This window comes from Malurus melanocephalus, unplaced genomic scaffold, assembly GCF_030028575.1.
Source record: "Malurus melanocephalus ecotype Western Australia unplaced genomic scaffold, MMel_1.1 scaffold_142, whole genome shotgun sequence".
Lineage (NCBI taxonomy): Eukaryota > Metazoa > Chordata > Aves > Passeriformes > Maluridae > Malurus > Malurus melanocephalus.
In genome coordinates, this window is record NW_026623374.1 from 923,436 (window position 1) to 940,889 (window position 17,454).

Consider the following 17,454-nt stretch of genomic DNA (forward strand, 5'->3'; position numbering starts at 1 on the left):
AATTTTCAGCTTTTAAGCATTTGTTTCCTTTTTGTCCTTTTTTTAAGGACAAAATTCCCTTTATTTCCAATAGCTTTGGAATTAAATTCCAATAGCAAGACATGTGACTTATCACATTTGGAGCAAGTTCCTGGAAAACTGTTTGCTGTGTAAGATGAAGGACTTGGTTATTTGAGAAAGAGCCATGTGAAGGGAGGTAAGAGAATATTTTTTTTTCCAAAATTTATTCAGCATCAATTCAGGTCACAGTGGCTTTGGTCTGAGCTCACTACAAAGCCACATTTTCCCATATCACGTAATCTAGAGGATTCTACATAGAGTATGGCCTACACAAACTGTAAATGTCATTGCACAAGATTTCTGACACCTTGATATGCAGAAAGCTTACTCAGCAAGAAAATACTTCCCTCTTGGAACAGTTAATATCTCACCTTGCTTCCAGCTCCTAYGACAAGAGAAGTTTCACATTTTAGTGAGTTTGAGATGATTTGATATGATACYGCAACAGACTCTGACGGTGGGAATTATGTGTGACACTCAAAAGAGACTTTATTAATGGAGAAATTAATAACCTAGAGAGAATTAGAAGACGATGATGATTAAGAGAATTGGGATAATGGGTAGAGCAGTCAAATGGGAATGTTGACCTTAGGGTGCTCTTTCAACCTATTTTGTATCAATCAGTGTTGTGACTCACAGACTGGGCAAAAMGTTCTTAAGATAAATGCAAGCGTAATAATCTTACAGGAGAAAATCAGGAGCAAATCCTAAAGTTAACTAAAAACCTGTGGAGCTTTAAAAATTTATTTTTTATGCAATTTTACTTATGCCAGTACCTTTTTATTTTCCCTCTTGATGAACCATGGCACATTTTTAAGCCAACAAGGTTATCCTTGAGAAGGAGACAGATGCTCTGGTAAAAAGCGATATTATTTGCATGTAGAGAACTGACTACATTAGAGATGTCAGTAGTTTTTATCAGCCTGCTGTTTACATTCTAGCAGAAAATGAACAGTGTTCATTTTCCAAAATTGGTTTAGAATCTCACAGAAAAGCAGTTCTGTTAGTATTATTTTCTCATGTTCTTTTAATTWAGTAACTGGATCAGTACACATGAAAATATATATATCAGTGACAATCATGAAAGATAAGAAGCAGTAAAACAACTAGACTGCTTAGTACAGTGATATTTGGGAATATATTTTGATTCACTGCACAATCTAAGATGGATTTTCTGTTGCTTGGATGACAGATGAACTAGAGTTTTTATCTTGCACATTAATTTAGAGTATGTTTCATTTTAAAAATRACAGACATATTCATGGATCCAKAGAACTAAGAACAATAAAATTTAAAATAACATGAAAATGCTCTATGGTTGTTTAGTGGAGTTTTAGTATGATTTGCATGATCTCATTTTATTTTTCACAGTGTTCTCTTTRTTAATCCACTGTAACAGTAGATTCTTCCCAGATTCTCAGGAGACAAGCCAAGACAAAAGGACAATGAGGACTATTGTAAAACTTCTGATTCTGATGCCTCCTTTATAAGTCTAACTAAAGATTTARTGCATCAGCAAAAAMTTACTTTGCATTTAATAATATTCTATGAGTATTCTGTAGACTTTTATCATGCAAATTCATTCACTTCTATATAGTATTCAATCTCCATCACAGTCATGAGAAACGCAAATTCTGGAAAGAAAGAAAAATACAATAAAAATTAAAATACTTTACCACTGTCCTGCTTTGGTTGCTGACTATGCCAGAATCTTTCTAGCATAGGAACTGCCACTCAATTTTCCCCTTGCACATTTAGCAAATAAGTCCTCCAGGTTGAGTTACAATACGAGAGAAACTCTAGAGAATACAAAGTGGGATGAGTTGTGTGCAAAAAGAAAGACTATATAGCAGTAAATTATAGTAGAAAAAGTGAATTAATTTCCTTATAACATTAAAAAAAAGCATAATGTATTATTAACACGGTATTTTAAAACTCAGATATTAGACAACAGCTATGATGCCAACATATGAATGGAGCATGTTAAAAAGGAGGTATTTCACCTTTTCCAAATACTGTGGTAAAAACCCCTCTAATCTTACTAAATACTTTTTTGTGTTTTGAAAAATTTTTGGTGACTACTTGTATGTTTCAGAGGTTCAGATGTGGCAAAGAAATCCAAGTTTTAAATATTTATGCTATAGTYTTTGCAATACATTCTGAAGTATTAATTAAGAGTTCATATATTTTATTGCTGTCAGAGTCATCAGTTATAGCTAGATCAGGTACTTACCAAGTAAAAGTTGTGATGACATGGATATTTGGGAAGTGGTCTGTTTGTTTCTGTAAAAGCAGCAGAAAAACACACACCAGACACAAAAAGTCCAATTGCTCTATAGAGGACAGTACAAAAAAAGTAATTCTGGCTGTTGAATTTGACTTTAGGTGAAAATTTGTTTTACAYAAACATTTTAATTATTTTWATTATTTTTATTATTATTAAAATTATTATTTTAATTAAAATTGTAGAAGTCCAGTGAGAATATATGCAAACATCTCAAATAAACCTAGGAGGTTTTGCTTAAAAGGTTTTCTGATTTTCCAAAGTCACACATCCCCTTTCTTATAAAGTTCCRTTCCTATTCCATTCCTCTTTCTTTCAAGTTGCATATGTTTCTATCTGTAAACAAGAACACTAATAGTATATTAATCTTTAAAGTAAACCTCTGTGCTTTCCCTCTGTCAGTGACTATCTAGTTTAATATTCTCCCTATTTCTAATCACTTTTAAGARGCTGAAATTGAGTTGCTTTTGCATACAGTTCCTTTGCTGTAACTGTGCCTTACAACTGCACTTGATTGACACTACTGAGAGAGTTACCTTCCCTAAGACAGAGACTCCCTACCTATTAAAACTTCTGTTATGCTTAAAAAGAGATAAATCTCATTTTAGGTCTGTTTTCCATTTCTAAATCTAGCATGAGTCTGGAGAATGCCTAGTAAAATTATGTTTCTKGTTCTATTCCGAGCCCTGGAATATGTTAACATTTACTACACACTGAAGTATTGATCACCTGCCTGAAGAAATGGCTCAAAGTTCATTGCATTTGAAATGATCCTTCTTTGATCCCTGGCTCTGGAGAGATGGAGCAGTTTTCAACTACTTCTGGGAAAGACTGCAAAATACATTGCATTTTAATACCTCTCTGCACTGAACTTGGCAATTTTTTGTCTGCAAGACTCTTTAAGTTTCAAAATACCATTTCAGAGGAAAGAGTAATGAAAGTAGTTCTAAGCCAGTATTTACTAACTCAGAAAGATCAAACACATTTTAGAATCCTCCTTTCTTTCTGCAGCAGAACTCTCTGGAAAAGATAAATGTGATAACTATGGCATACATCCAGTACATTTTGTGAGGAAAGTATTGAAGCTGGTTGCTTTTCACATTTCTGTGTTAAAAGATCAAAACAAATTGCTATCAAATCTCAGACTTTCATATCACATATAAATGTGTTAATTGCTATTGGCCTATAATTTTGGGAGTAATTCCTTTTGTACAAATTCAGGCCACCCAATAGGTCTCTGGAGATCTCTGTTTATCTCCATAGGCTACTGGAGATGGACACCTTTCTATTTCAAAGCCCTTTCAGAGGAGTCTCCTTCAAAGACTCAGGTGTATGTATTGTAAGAAATGCTGTTAAAAAGTTCCTTTGTCATTTCCCTCACATTGTCTCTATTTTTCAGAAACAGTAATTAAATCAGTTCAGGGAAGCTAGAATCAGAAAGCAACRCCTTTTTTAAAACTTCCTCCTTGCTTTATTTTTGTTCACACCCCTTTATCCTCTCTCTAAAGACTCAAACTCAGGGACTAATACTGCTGAAATTGAGTGTCCATGTTGCTGAAATTGAGCAATTCATGCTTTTTCTCACGGAATCGAGGAATTATTATCCTTGATCAATTAACTGGCCACTCAGAGTATGAACATGGAGGCAGTCACCAAAAAGTGACAGTTCACAGGTTCAGGAGTTGCTAGTGAGGTTCGCTGATTCGCCAAGGTGGAAATATTGGCCTTTATGTAATGATTCCAAACCACCAGGGGAAGGTGGTATCAGATGTCTACATTATATTATTTAAAGGGCTAATAGAGCCATCATTATCCTATGGATAATAGGGGCATGTGTCTTTTATTTGGTATGTCTAAAAGGTGCAAGTCAATARCTAATATATTTTGACAAGATTTCCTTTTGATGTCACAAAAAATTCACAATCAAGTATTCAGAAATGATTATAGCATTAACAATTTTGGATTTGAATGGCCTTATTGATGTTTCCTGCAGGGAGAAAGTGTCCACTTGTGTCTGATCTGCCATTTACTGAGAATTATCCACCATCTGTAATGTTAGGACTTACTCCAAAATCCTTTGATGTCTATGGAAGGATTTGCATCACCGGCAGGGGACTTTTATTAGGTAACTACTGCTCTGAATTTTGAAAGATAAATGCACTAAATTCTAATCCTTCAAGATTCAAAGGTGTGGGTATTTTGACAGGATTGGAACAGATGACTTTGTGAGTGGAATCATCATGATATGAGTACTGACACTGTACATGTCTGGATTCTTCATCAGGATACAGTCTTGTTTCCTTTACCTTTTTGAAAGCAAATTTTTCAGGAAGCACACAGCCAAAAAGATCATCTCTTCTCTATTATTAAATATATGATAGCTAAACTTTTACTTAAAGCCTGAATGTGTTTAGAAAAGATATGTGTTCTTCAATAATACTTGAAAGACTTGTGAATCAGATCTAGGCAATCCCATTTTACAATTCAGATGTGAAGTCCTGAAGCATAATGACATGTCAAAATTTAAAGAGAAGAAGTCTTTCATTAATCAAATTCTACATTTCATAAAAGTAATAAATGAGAACACATTGTGTAAAATACAGAATTTAACATCTGACCTTGTATTTTCTATCAGCTTGTCATAGTTAAACCCCAGTCAACAGCTCAGTCCCACACAGCCTCTCACTCACTCATCTGCGTGACATGGGGGAGATAAGCAGAGGAGTAAAAATGGGAAAACTTGTGGGCTGAGAGAAAAGCATTTTAAATTGGTAAAATTAAACCAGTGCACGCAAATAAATCAAAACAAGGAATTCATTCCCGGTTTCCCATGGGCAGGCAGGTGCCCAGCCAGCCCCAGGACAGCAAGGCTCCATCACGTGTAATGGTGGCTTGGAAAGACAAGCACCATTGCTTTGAATGTTCCCTGCTTTCTTTCTTCTTCCCCCCGGTTTTATATGCTGAGCATGACACCATATGGTGTGGGATACCCTTCAGACAGGTGGGATCAGCTGTCCCAGCTGTGTCCCCTCCCAGCTCCTTGTGCCCCCCAGCCTCCCTGCTGCCCTGCTCAGCAATATCTAAAACATCCCTCTGTTACCAACGCTGCTTTTGTCACTAATCCAAAACGCAGCACCATACCAGATACTGTGAGGAAAATTTACTTTATTCCAGCCAAAACCAGCACACAGCTCTAACATTTTCTCCACCATTAATTAGCATTTCTCTGTGATTCCTTGTCGTGCCAGGTCAACATTTGATCATCTGTAAAGTTGTGGTTATAGTGGAGTTTGATATCCATGCTTATTTTATCCACTTCTTTGCCCAAAGGAACAGCATTTTACATTTGTCCAGTCTTTCACAAAATGAAAATGCCATTTTACTAAGCCTAATTTGAAATGAAACAGCTGGTCTCTATTGAAAAAACAGAAATCCTGAAAAATATCAGGAACTCTTTCCATAGGAAAAAATTACTTTCTTTCTAAATTGGCATATCTGGCTAAAAATAGTTTCTAAAAAGTAATATGAGCAGAATATTAGGTGATTAAACATAGAGTTATATTCAGAGAAAAATAAGACTATGYAATTTTTCCCTAAAATCAAAATATAAATGTAAATATGAGTTGCATTTAAATATCAGTGATTTCCTACTTAGTAAATGATAAGGTCACTTGARTAACAATATAAATGTAATGAGGTTTTTTGAGTTAGAACTTTCCTCATTGCCACAAGTTTAGTTATTGCTCTACGCTTTAAAAAGTCATTCATTTCAATMAAAATAATTCTTAGTGATTATTAGTAATAATGATGAAGTCATTATTTTGGAACTTAAATCTGGGGAAATGCTGATTTTAGGTGACTGCWTATAGTTACAGTGTCTTTATAGAAACAAACAGATACCATTTCCTTACTCCTTCTTATGTCATTCACTACCTTGAATTAAAGTCCATTTTTTCATGTTTCAGTCATTCCAAAGGAATAGAAATGGTTTTTTAGTGAGTAGTAGTAGAATGGCYGATACTGAGCATGATTTATGGAACTTAATTAACAAAGAATTAAAGAAAATATAATTGATGCCAATCAACACAGGTTCAGGAAAATGAATCATGTCAAAGTAACTTAATATCTTTTTTGATGAGATTAAATATTTGTCTGATAAAGATAATAGTGTTCATGTAATGCGATTATATTTTTGATTGCACATCACATGCCCTTTTGATTAAAGAACTTGAACAATATGCTATCAACATGTTAAAAGGATTAAGACCTGTTAATTAAGGGAACTCGAAATCAAATTGCGAATGACTAATCATCAGTGAGTGGATGTTTCTGAAAAATTCTCACAGAATCTGGTTTTTCATCCCGTGCTGTTTTGTCAATGATCTAGAAAGCTTAAGATGATCTCCAATAAATCCTGCAAATGGCAGAAAGTTGAAAGAGTGTTAAGTGAACAGAAAAAAAGCTTATCCATCTAATGATACTGGGCAATCTGGATTGATGAACACCACCAACAGACACAAAAAACTGTGGGTTTTAACAGTGGCAAAATCATGTATGCAGAGGCAAGGAAAATATATGATGAAASAGGAGATACTCTGAAAGGACTGAACAAGGAGCTACACTGAGAGGGACTCAGGCGTCTGGGTTGACAATTGTATTAATACATAAAATGAAAGACTCCTAGTCGTCAAAATATGTTTTCCAGATGAGAAAAAACCTATTTAAAATGGCCTCTTGCCCATACTCAGCACCTGGACTCTGCCCAGAAATGGTTTGGAAATGGTCCAACTTGAACAGATCAAGTGCAYCGAGAGAGGGATCTGATGGAGATGAATGATCAGTCATCCACTGAGGCTGCCAGACTCAGTGTGATGGCTAAAGACTCTTGCACATGAAAATGAGAGAATACTTATAGCAGCAGTACTCTATGACTGATGGTAGTGCTGGTGACTCAGGAACTGTATGCCTAGAATTGTTCTATGTGCTTCAAGGAAGGTGTTGATAAATAGGAAACAGTTCAGAGACAATCCACAGTACTGATAAAGTGTTTAAAATCAACATAAAGGTATGTGAAAAGTTTAATCCATTTCATCTTAACAAGAGAATGTTAAGAGTGTTCACAAGCTTATTCACAGACTCTGAATATACTTATGGAGCATATATTCATATACTCTGAATATATATACATAGACAAATATATATTTTTAAAAATTAAATATATATGCAGACATACATTTTTTCATTAAATAAATAAGCATATTTAAGAGATTAAATATACGAACATATCTAATTCAGAATTTAAAACAAGTTTCAGAGCATAATAGATGAYTTTCTCTCCATGGCAATGCAGAAATTTCGAATCAAATCTCTGTCATAGAGCTCCTTTCAGCACTAGATTGCTAACATGGATGCAGTTGTAATGCCTTCTGAACCACTACAAAGTCTTGCAGTTTAGATGACTTTCCCTAATGTCTTTAATGAGGAATAGGCATTCCTGCTGTGTTTTAATCACCATACACTCCATCATCTGAGCCAGAAGACAGAGATCATAGCGTGCTATGAAGAACAGTTGTTAGTCAGGGATGTCAGCAGAGAGGTGTTACTGAAGGAACATGACACCTCAATGCCTTTTTTATGGTGATGTGGATTAATTTTGAACTGAGACAAATTATAGGTTTGATATAATTACAAGTGAAATATTGTAATTCTTTCTATTTTTTAGCAGACTCTAAACAAATCATTACATTTTCAACTAGTTAAAAAGAATCCTTACGTCTTCTCATGATTAGTCTGTGTCCTTAGAAAAATTTTGGTCTGATTTATGGCTGGAGTTTTCAGAAGCCAATGAGATATAAACAATTATCTCATAGTTTTGATTAATGTGCTTTTCTAGATGTATTTTTCCAGAATCTACTGGATTGTAATTCTGTGTAATAAGCAATAAAAAGACATGAGGTATTTTAAAACTAAATATTATAAATTAATGTGTTATGCAACAAGTTCATGCAAGGGAACAGATTTAGGAAGCTATGTGTGTCTAAAGAAAAACCTTCAGACCTTCTGAAGCTTGAATATCTTGGGTTTTGTTTTCTAAAATAATTTTGAATATTTAGCACAAATGCTGCATAGGCATTCACAGGCCARTGTGGGAAAATGTTAAGAGAAAAAATCTATAACTGAYGAAATTAGGACTAAGATAAACATAGAAATTATCTTGGAGCACACAATTAAMAATGAGTCAAAATGTTTCAAAACTTGGCTACCTCCCTGATAGTTGATCAAGAGCAATAATCATACATACATTCCAAAAATGTTTTTAATATGACAGAATACACGAGGAAAGAGGCCTTTGCATACAAGAAACAAARAATGAAAGGAAATTATAAGGACACTATTTTTAGATATAGCTAGCTGAAATGGCATGGAAGTAGGAGGTAGGAATAAGGAAATGTTCAGGAAAATCTGAATGTGAAAAAGTATTCTCAGTTTCTCTGATGGAAATGGTAGTTGCTAATAATAATGATAAGATGCAGCAATCAGATGGTGCAGGCAACTTCATTCCTTCATGCTGAAAATACTGCCACGCAAAGATGGAATACAGGCAGACTTTAACCCCTTTCCCATCTCTGCCATCTGCATAAATCTTTGAACACTTTGGGGTTTTAGCCAATATTTGTGGGGTCTATGTGTTCAGTGCTCATATCCCTTCTTTGAGTTACATGTACATCATTTGCAGCTGTAAAGAATTCCCAGGTCAGAACTGTGGATATCTGTTCTAGCTGAGTCTTGAGTTTATATTGGGGTCAGTTTTCACGGTTTGGGTTGAAATCCTTTGATTACAGCTCGCACAGACAGAAAGCCCAGGATATGGAATGAGATCCCTTAACTGGGCAGTCAAAGACATCCTGCTAAGCTCCCTTTCCCTCCAGTGCTGAGGAATCTCATGCAAACTGTTTCTGATCAGAAGGGCCCACGAACAGTCCTGAGCAAGGGGTCCTTGGGGATGGTTTGGCAGAGCACTCACTGGGCACAGTGACCACCCCAATCAGGGGCGCTCCTGATGGTCAAACAGGGCAGACCACAAAGGTCCAACATCCAGGACTGGTTCCAGAGATTACTCAACGCACAGGTAGAGATGTGGTTCCAGGGGAGCAGGATCCTAGGACCCCTCCGTGTTTAATTTATAGAACCGTCTAAATGTAGTAGAAAAATGCTCATGGAAATAAGYAAGAAATCATTTCCAAACTACTTCAGTAGCTTGCAATCCTCACTTGAGCATCAGTGATGACATTAATTAAGAAAAGGAGCYTGTCATCTTACTCCAGTGCACATTAGCTTTGTCTGTCTGATATTCCTAATGGATGATTCTGTGTAAAGGCCCACAGATGGTTCCAGCACTGAGGAGGAGGAAAAGGAAAACACACAATCTCTAAATGTCAGAGAAGAATAAAAGCCAGCTAAACAAACCAAACAAGATGCTGACAATTGACAGCACCCTGCAGCAGGAAGCTAAAACCCTGCCTTTGCAGGAAGATTATAATGCTTTTTTTGTTGTTATTGTTAATCATCCCAAGAAGAGAGCTTTGCCAGGGAAAAAAGAAAGATCGATCGCTGTGAAAAATGCCAAGCTACACAAAATGAATTCCAGTATTTTACTGACCTGAGTGCTCGACTGTTGGCAGAGCACATGAGTAACTATTTGTGTAATTTAGGGCTGGGTGTTCTCAGAAAAGTACAAGTTATTGGCTTCATTGAGGCACAGCCTAGGAGTCATAATAAGCGGTTAACAACCCCCGTTACTCCCTAGCCAAAAGTATTCAGTGAATCATCATTGAATGCTTTTCTACCTGTTTACACCTTGTTATGAGAAATTAGGCCAACTCAAAGAGAGAAGTAGCAGGAAAAATATCAATTTGTTTTTGTTTTTTCAGTGGAGGCYGGTAGAGAAGGGGATTTGGTGCAATCTTGGAAGGGACTTTCAGAGGTGTTTCAGATAAATGCTCTGCATTCCTCCCATGGCATTGCAAAAACACACTCTCACCACATCTTCATCAGATGTGAAATGACAACGTTCTGCAAGTAACTGCAAGTGACACATCCATAACAGTGTCTGCATGGGAAACATTTGCAGAAGCTGTGCTTTGGATATTCACTTGGAGAGTGCTTTCTTATTTGTTCTCCTTAAGCCACAAAGACATCTTCAAATAATTGGTTATTTAGATGCTTCCAATTATCTAAATGATTTTGTTTTATTGCCTTGAGTGTCAGGCTAATCATTATTAGAGATGTGAGAAAATATTTTATTTCCCAATTTGCAAATGGATTATATGAAATTCTGGTAAAAACAAACAGTTTCTGATAAATTGTCGTTCGCAATCACTCAGGAAAAAGAAAAAAAATAAAACAGGAACCTTGTATATTCATTGCTCCTGAGACTATAAACACTGTTTATAAACTACACAATTTTCAGTGCTCTTCTATAAAAATGGAACATATTGAAATACTAGGAAAACCTGATAAATACACCAATGAATGACATTCATACACAACTGAGCAGGAGATACACAGTCCTGAATCCTTAAAAGCAGCTGAACTAGATTATGCTTAAATTCTGACAGTAGATACAACATATCAACATTGCAAACTAACACGTCCCAAATACTGCTGTACCCAGACATTTGATGAGTTCTGGAAATGACGAGCACAATGCAAAAGGACTTTTGGGTACAGAGTAGGGTTATAACGGTCATGTAATCATCAAAAATACCATTTGAAGGGCTAAATACCATTTCTAAAATCAATGCATTTTGGAAATCCTAGTATCCAAAAACTTGATTCTGAGCTGCTCCGTGGCCATTTTCCATATCATCAAAGCAAAATCAATTTATTTCTCTGCCCAGTGACAGAGCCGTGATTGCAAATAGTTCAAATATTAAAAAGATTGAAAATCTAAACAAACTAAAAAAAAATTGCATTTGATTGCACACCAGATCCTCAGTTGTGAAAACGTATCAGATTAGGTGAACTAAAAAATCCCTTTCCTGACTTTCATTTACCACTGTCTAGGGAGAACATTTCACCAAGCTGGGGGAAATCTTTAGAATTGCTTAAATATTGCCTTTTTGATGCAAAAAGAAGCCAGAATCTAAAGCATCCATTTTGGAATTGCAGTTCATCTTCAGATTTCCTATGAAACATGTTTGGTTTTTTTGTTTTTTTTTTAGGCTGTTTCATTCTATAGGGTTTGTGACAGGGTCAAAAGGAAACCCTTCTTGTTCAGGATAAATGAGAATTTTGGATACAATGTTCATCTGCTGCACAATGTCTGGTCTCCTAAAAAGTCCACTCTTTCCATCCTTTTGTATGACACCAAAGCAAGTAGCAGCCCTGTCTTGCCTCTTAGATGTCTTTCATTTAAAGATCATTCAAATTTTCAGCACTTGTTCCAAAGCCTTTGAAATTTGGCAGGCTTTGCAGAAAAGCAAACTTGAAAATTATTTTTGTTTTCCGTATATGAAAAACAAGTCTGGATCTGTTCGATCACAAATACCATCAAGACTCCTCGTTGATGTGACATTCCTAATATGCTGGATTTCACTGCAGTTATGTGCCTCAGTCACATTTACACTAATACCAACACATTCCCAAGCCTGGAATGCTATAAAAATAGGCTATTTTTCTCCCAGTGTAATGTCTTTAAATGTTATTCCAGGAGGTGCAAGAAGCCTTAGCCCATCCTTAGAGCAGGGTGATCTTGAGTAACATTATGTGGGCTTTGCCAGATCTTAATGCATTTAGGGTTTTAGAGTACAGCCTGAAATTCATTAAATCAGACTTCAGAACTTCTGTCATAAATATGAATAATATATTCCCCAGTTTATACCTGGAAAAAATAATCAGCAACAAACGTGTACTTGCTACACATAAATGCCATAAGACAAAAAGAATTAAGTCAACAAAATGCAGAGAGGGCAATAACAAAATGTGCATTATTTCAAGAAAATGTTTGCTACGTAGAGGAAAAAAGGGAAATTATTATTGCACCAAGAGAAAATATATGAGGAAAGTCTAGCAAAACAGTCTCTGTTTAGATTACTTAAGAGCTATGTCCTTTAGTGTTTTTGGTGTTGAGGTTTTTCCCCTTAATGATTTCGATTATTTAACCTCATTAATTTTTTTAATATTCTTTGCTAAAGATTACAATATTAAAAGCTTAGAAAAGACTCAGGAAAGTGTAGTGCAACACAATTTATGTAATCTACTAAATTGTGAACACTGTGAGCATAATGTCTCACATATATGTATGTATAGAGGCATCTGTATCTCTTTCAAAATTCTTAGTACTATTAAGACTTTTCCAGTATCCAGTGGCTATATTTTTATTGCCACATTCTCTGAACAGTGTGCATCTCTGGCTTAATGATCTTATTTCAGAATTAAAAAAAAAGGAGGAAAGACAGAACAAATCTGAAATTTCTGTTAGAAAGTGGGAGTACAGATACCCCCTTGGCCGTATTCTGTTTTTGAACTGAAATGCAAAATGACATCTGCTCTGGCAACAGAAAATACATTTGCATTTAATGGTGTAGTACTGGGATAAGAATGTGTGATATCTCCTTTTCCTGAGCTATGCTTAGATTGCATTAGGTGTTTCAGACAGCAACATTCACTCCACTACAGATTTTGTCCTCTTTTGCATATATCACAACTCCTGAAGTCAATGAAGTTAAGAAAATTTTGTCTGTACCTGGAAAATGTCACTATCAGATAATATTGCCATATGGTGCCACTAAATTGTCATCCTGCACTCTAAAGAACTTGAATGTTCTTTTTCCAGGGGAATTCAGAGTAGGCAAACTTCCAGTGTGAGGCACAGACTCTGAAATGGCAGCTCCCAAAAGAGTGCTCCAAGGCTGACTTGTTTCCATGTAGAAATGATGAGTTTCTTGGAGTGTCTTTAAGAACCTGTTGTGTTTCTGGTACTTCAGATGATCTAATTGCTGTGTGCTTCAGCCAGGCTGGTGAGTCCAGCTGAGACCTGGAGGGTGAACGTTGATTTCCTTCCAGAAGAAATTGTCTCTGGGGCAGACTATAAAATAAAAAATACCTTTGCTGTCTGTACTTCTGTTAGGAAGCAGCTATAGTGGCAAGGTAAAAGATGAGTCAGTTTTACATCTTGAAAAACCCCATCTTACCCCATTGAAACTGCTAGTGACCATTGTTTCATTTTTCATCACTTATTGCCTCAGTATGAGGGTTATTTGCACCAGCTTTAACTGTACTCAGTCCTGCTGAGATACCATTCAAAACACCCTAGAGCATTAGGGAAGTCCTTCATGAGCTTGTCTGATATAAAAATCTGTTTATGTCTTTTTTTCATAGGTGAGAGGGAACTTCTAACTGTGGATTTGTTTGTTCAAAAGTAGTGGGAGCCCTGATAGCAAGACAAGAGATATACAAATGTTCTCTTGTGAAAATTACATTTAATTGAYGTGAAGGTCACCTTGGCAGAAACTTTAATACCTAACAGAAATGTTTATGCAAAAGAGGCTCAAACTGTGTGTTTAACCCAGCTCTTCAATAACAGAAAAATGTTACCCCAAAATTCCTGACTTGCTGGTGATTTGCTCTGCTTGCTAAATATCAGGCACCAATATTTTGYTCCCTCTGTCAGCTCCTGATATAAGATCTTTTCCAGCACACCCATTTGTAGTAAATTGCTTTGCCAGAGCTTCCCCTTTTCTGATAGTGCTGAACATCTCTTTTTGAAATGTGTTTTGCCCTTAAATATGCCAGAGTATGTAAGTGGCACCCTTCCAGGTAGGAATCAGCATTACATTTGGAAGGCAKATCTCATGAGATACAGTTTGGTTYCTGGGGGAAGGGCAGTTCCAGAACKGGATTTTTAAAGGCTTATCCTTTATTGTATTTGGAATRAATGGTCACATCAGTTCTGTCTTTTATGCTCTCGAGCATTGTTCAATACTTTTACAGTTTCCTGATAGATGCTGAGACAATTAAAATATTAATGAAATTATTAATGATTTTTATGCTCATCCCATTCTTAGATATATTCAAGCCATACAGAATATCTTTTGGTAGTCAGTGTGAAGTATGTGGTTTTTTTGTTGTTATTGTTTGGTTTTTCCCCAGCCTAGTTTTCTCCCATCTGTGATGTGCTGAGTGGAAAGTGCCCATCCATATACTATAATTGTTCTCAGCACAATCCCATCAGGATGAAGCTTAATTTTGGTTGGGAATGTGTTGATGTGATCAGACTTAAACTACTTCCCCTAAGAAAACAACCCAAAACAACCCAACAATAAGAAGCCCCCAGTGAAGTCCTAATTCATCCATTGATAGATCTGTACTAAAGTTGRCATTTGGTGATCAGTGATATGACTCCACTCCATACACATAATGCATTTATCCAATAATGTGATATTTGACCCCATTTTTATTAAAAACCTTTTGTGTGTAAGTCTGTTTATTTATATTGATGTTTCAGAGCCCTGAATCTGTTATCACTCTCATTGTACTTGATATTAAAAAAAAATTTAAAAAAATATTTGCTGTTTTTATTAGGAGACAGAAGAAAGGAAACAAAGTAATTATCTGGTTTGATACTGCTTTTCCTGGAAATACATTTTAGAAAAAATAGTGAAGCTTATCCTGAAACTTTCACAAAAGGACAATGTATGTACAAATAGCATTCATGGAATCTTGGTGCAAAATTCGCATTTTAAACTATAACATTTGGAAACGTAGATGATAATTTAGTCATTTCAGTTCTCTTTCTATCAACTTCTATGAATGTCAGCCTAGATATTCCCCAGCTACTGTTTTCTGTTTATACAAATACAACTTGTTTCGAAGTTAAGACAAAAATAGGAATTGCAGGTTTYAAGTTGGAATTATTAATGGTTGTAGACACCTAAGATTTAGGCTAAACATTAKAGTAGCTGTATTCTTCTGAAATTATTTGAAAGATCTGCCCTAAACTCTCTTGAATTGGGTTCATCATRTGAGGGTATGAGGTGCTTCAACTCYWTCTAAAAAATTCACTGCACACTSTCAAGCAAGCAGGTGTTAAAATATGTCTGGCCTTGCTCTAACTTTGAAGATGACAGGATCCTAAGCATTACTATCACCTCAATAGAGAACCATGAGACTGGAATTATGTATCACTTGTATATCTTCAGGAATAGGGCTCTACCTGTATGGTTTCTGAGAAATTATAGATAATTTCTGAAAATTATAAAAATTTACTACTGATTTGGGAGGTAGCAGAAGACACAGAATAGCTTCATTTGCAATCAGAGACAGAGCACTGCACAGAATTCCCAGGCTTGGTTTACTTTATTACTATTTCAGTACAAAAGGAATCACAAATTTATAAATGCATAAACAAGATCCACACCTGAATATGAATTAACTTGTAAGGAGTGCTGTGCTGACATGAGTAGCGAATTTTCAATTCAGAAGCAGCTTTGCTATTTCTGCTTGAGACAACTGTATTCTATAAAGACAAACAGAACTGAAAAGAGAGCCCAGAGCACCCAAAATACTGAACCACCAATATTTTGGAAAATCTTTAGGAAATGTGRAATTCCAGATGTCTTTKTCTTCCAGAACAAAGCCTTAAGATRCAAAGAGTGTCAAAAAATGARSCTAATGTTTTCCCTTGAATGTTTTCTCATCCCTCTTTCACAAAGAAGCTGATAGGAATTTTTAGGTAGTTAACCCTTTTTCACTATTATCATTATGGTTATTGATAGTACACTTTCAGTAAGGTGTCTACAAAATTTGAAGCTGTGGGATCCACCCCTCTGTGAACATTCCTGCTCCTTTGTGCCACAGAAGCCAAAGTTCACTCCGGTGGATGTTGTTTTTTGTTTTTTCTCCAAAWGTGGATTTTTATTTTTTCTGCTTATCAGTTCATGGTCAACTAAAGGAATCTCAGAGTTTACTGCTGGTAACAGTTCAACATTTACTACTTATTGTGCTTTTTGGCTCACTCTGTTAGCCTTTTCTGCAGTGTTTTTCATCCAAAAATGGTCTTCACAAGCAGGGCTGTGTTCAAGTCTTATATTCTCTCACTTGTCTGTTATATTTTACTTGTATGCCTAAGATCARCAGTTGCACTGACATAAATTAAAATAAAATATCAGTAGAAGGTGGGTTACACACTGAGGAAGGGTGTGTAGAATCAATGTTTGCTTTCTGGATATCCTTATTACTCAAGGGAAGAAGGAATACAGAAAAAAAAATTCAAAAAAATCTAGAAATTACTGTTCTCAGTTATGGTGTGAATAGTTTTGCTCTGTGACTGTGATACCTGCATCAATGATTGGTAAGTTGATACCACATTTTATTTAAGCCATGTAAATATTTTTGGTCCAGAATGTTTCAATAAGGCTCAATTAATTTGTCGAATAAGATTTTTAAAAAGGGGAAAGTGGAAGAGCTGGAGAAGTACAGACAAGTCCGTCTCACCTCTATGCCAGGCAAGAGAGCCGAACAGAATCTCCTGGAAACATTCCAAGCCTCATGAAAGTAGAAATGTCCACCTGGGTTATGGTAAACCAAGACAACCCCACAGGTTGGGCAGAGAATGATTGAGAGCAGCCCTGTGGAGATTCTTGTGTCATTTAGAAACTAATTCATAATACTTTCTTTTGTTTGCAATTTTAGGTTATAAAATGMACTTCATGCCATTATGAGGCTGTCTGGCTTATGTTGGCAGATGTCAGMATTTCACAGTAAAGTCATTCCTCCAAGAGTTGCACATTTCTAATCTTGGTAAAGATATCTCATGAGCTAGATTACTCAGTGTCTGGATTAGAAGAAACATTTCTGAAACAAAGAGGTATTTATGAAGAAGTAATAGAGTCCAATGAGATGACAACRACATATTTAGTGGATCTGACAGTGCTGCAAATCAGGCAAGAGGGAATGGGAGTAATTATTATTATGTTCATTATATATGAAAATTGTGTCAGTAAATTTGAGATGTGTTAACTGAAAGAAGAAACTGTCTCAAATTCTTCCACAAAAACCTTTGACCAAGGCCCAGACCTTATTTTAATGTGAAAAAGAAAACATCTGAC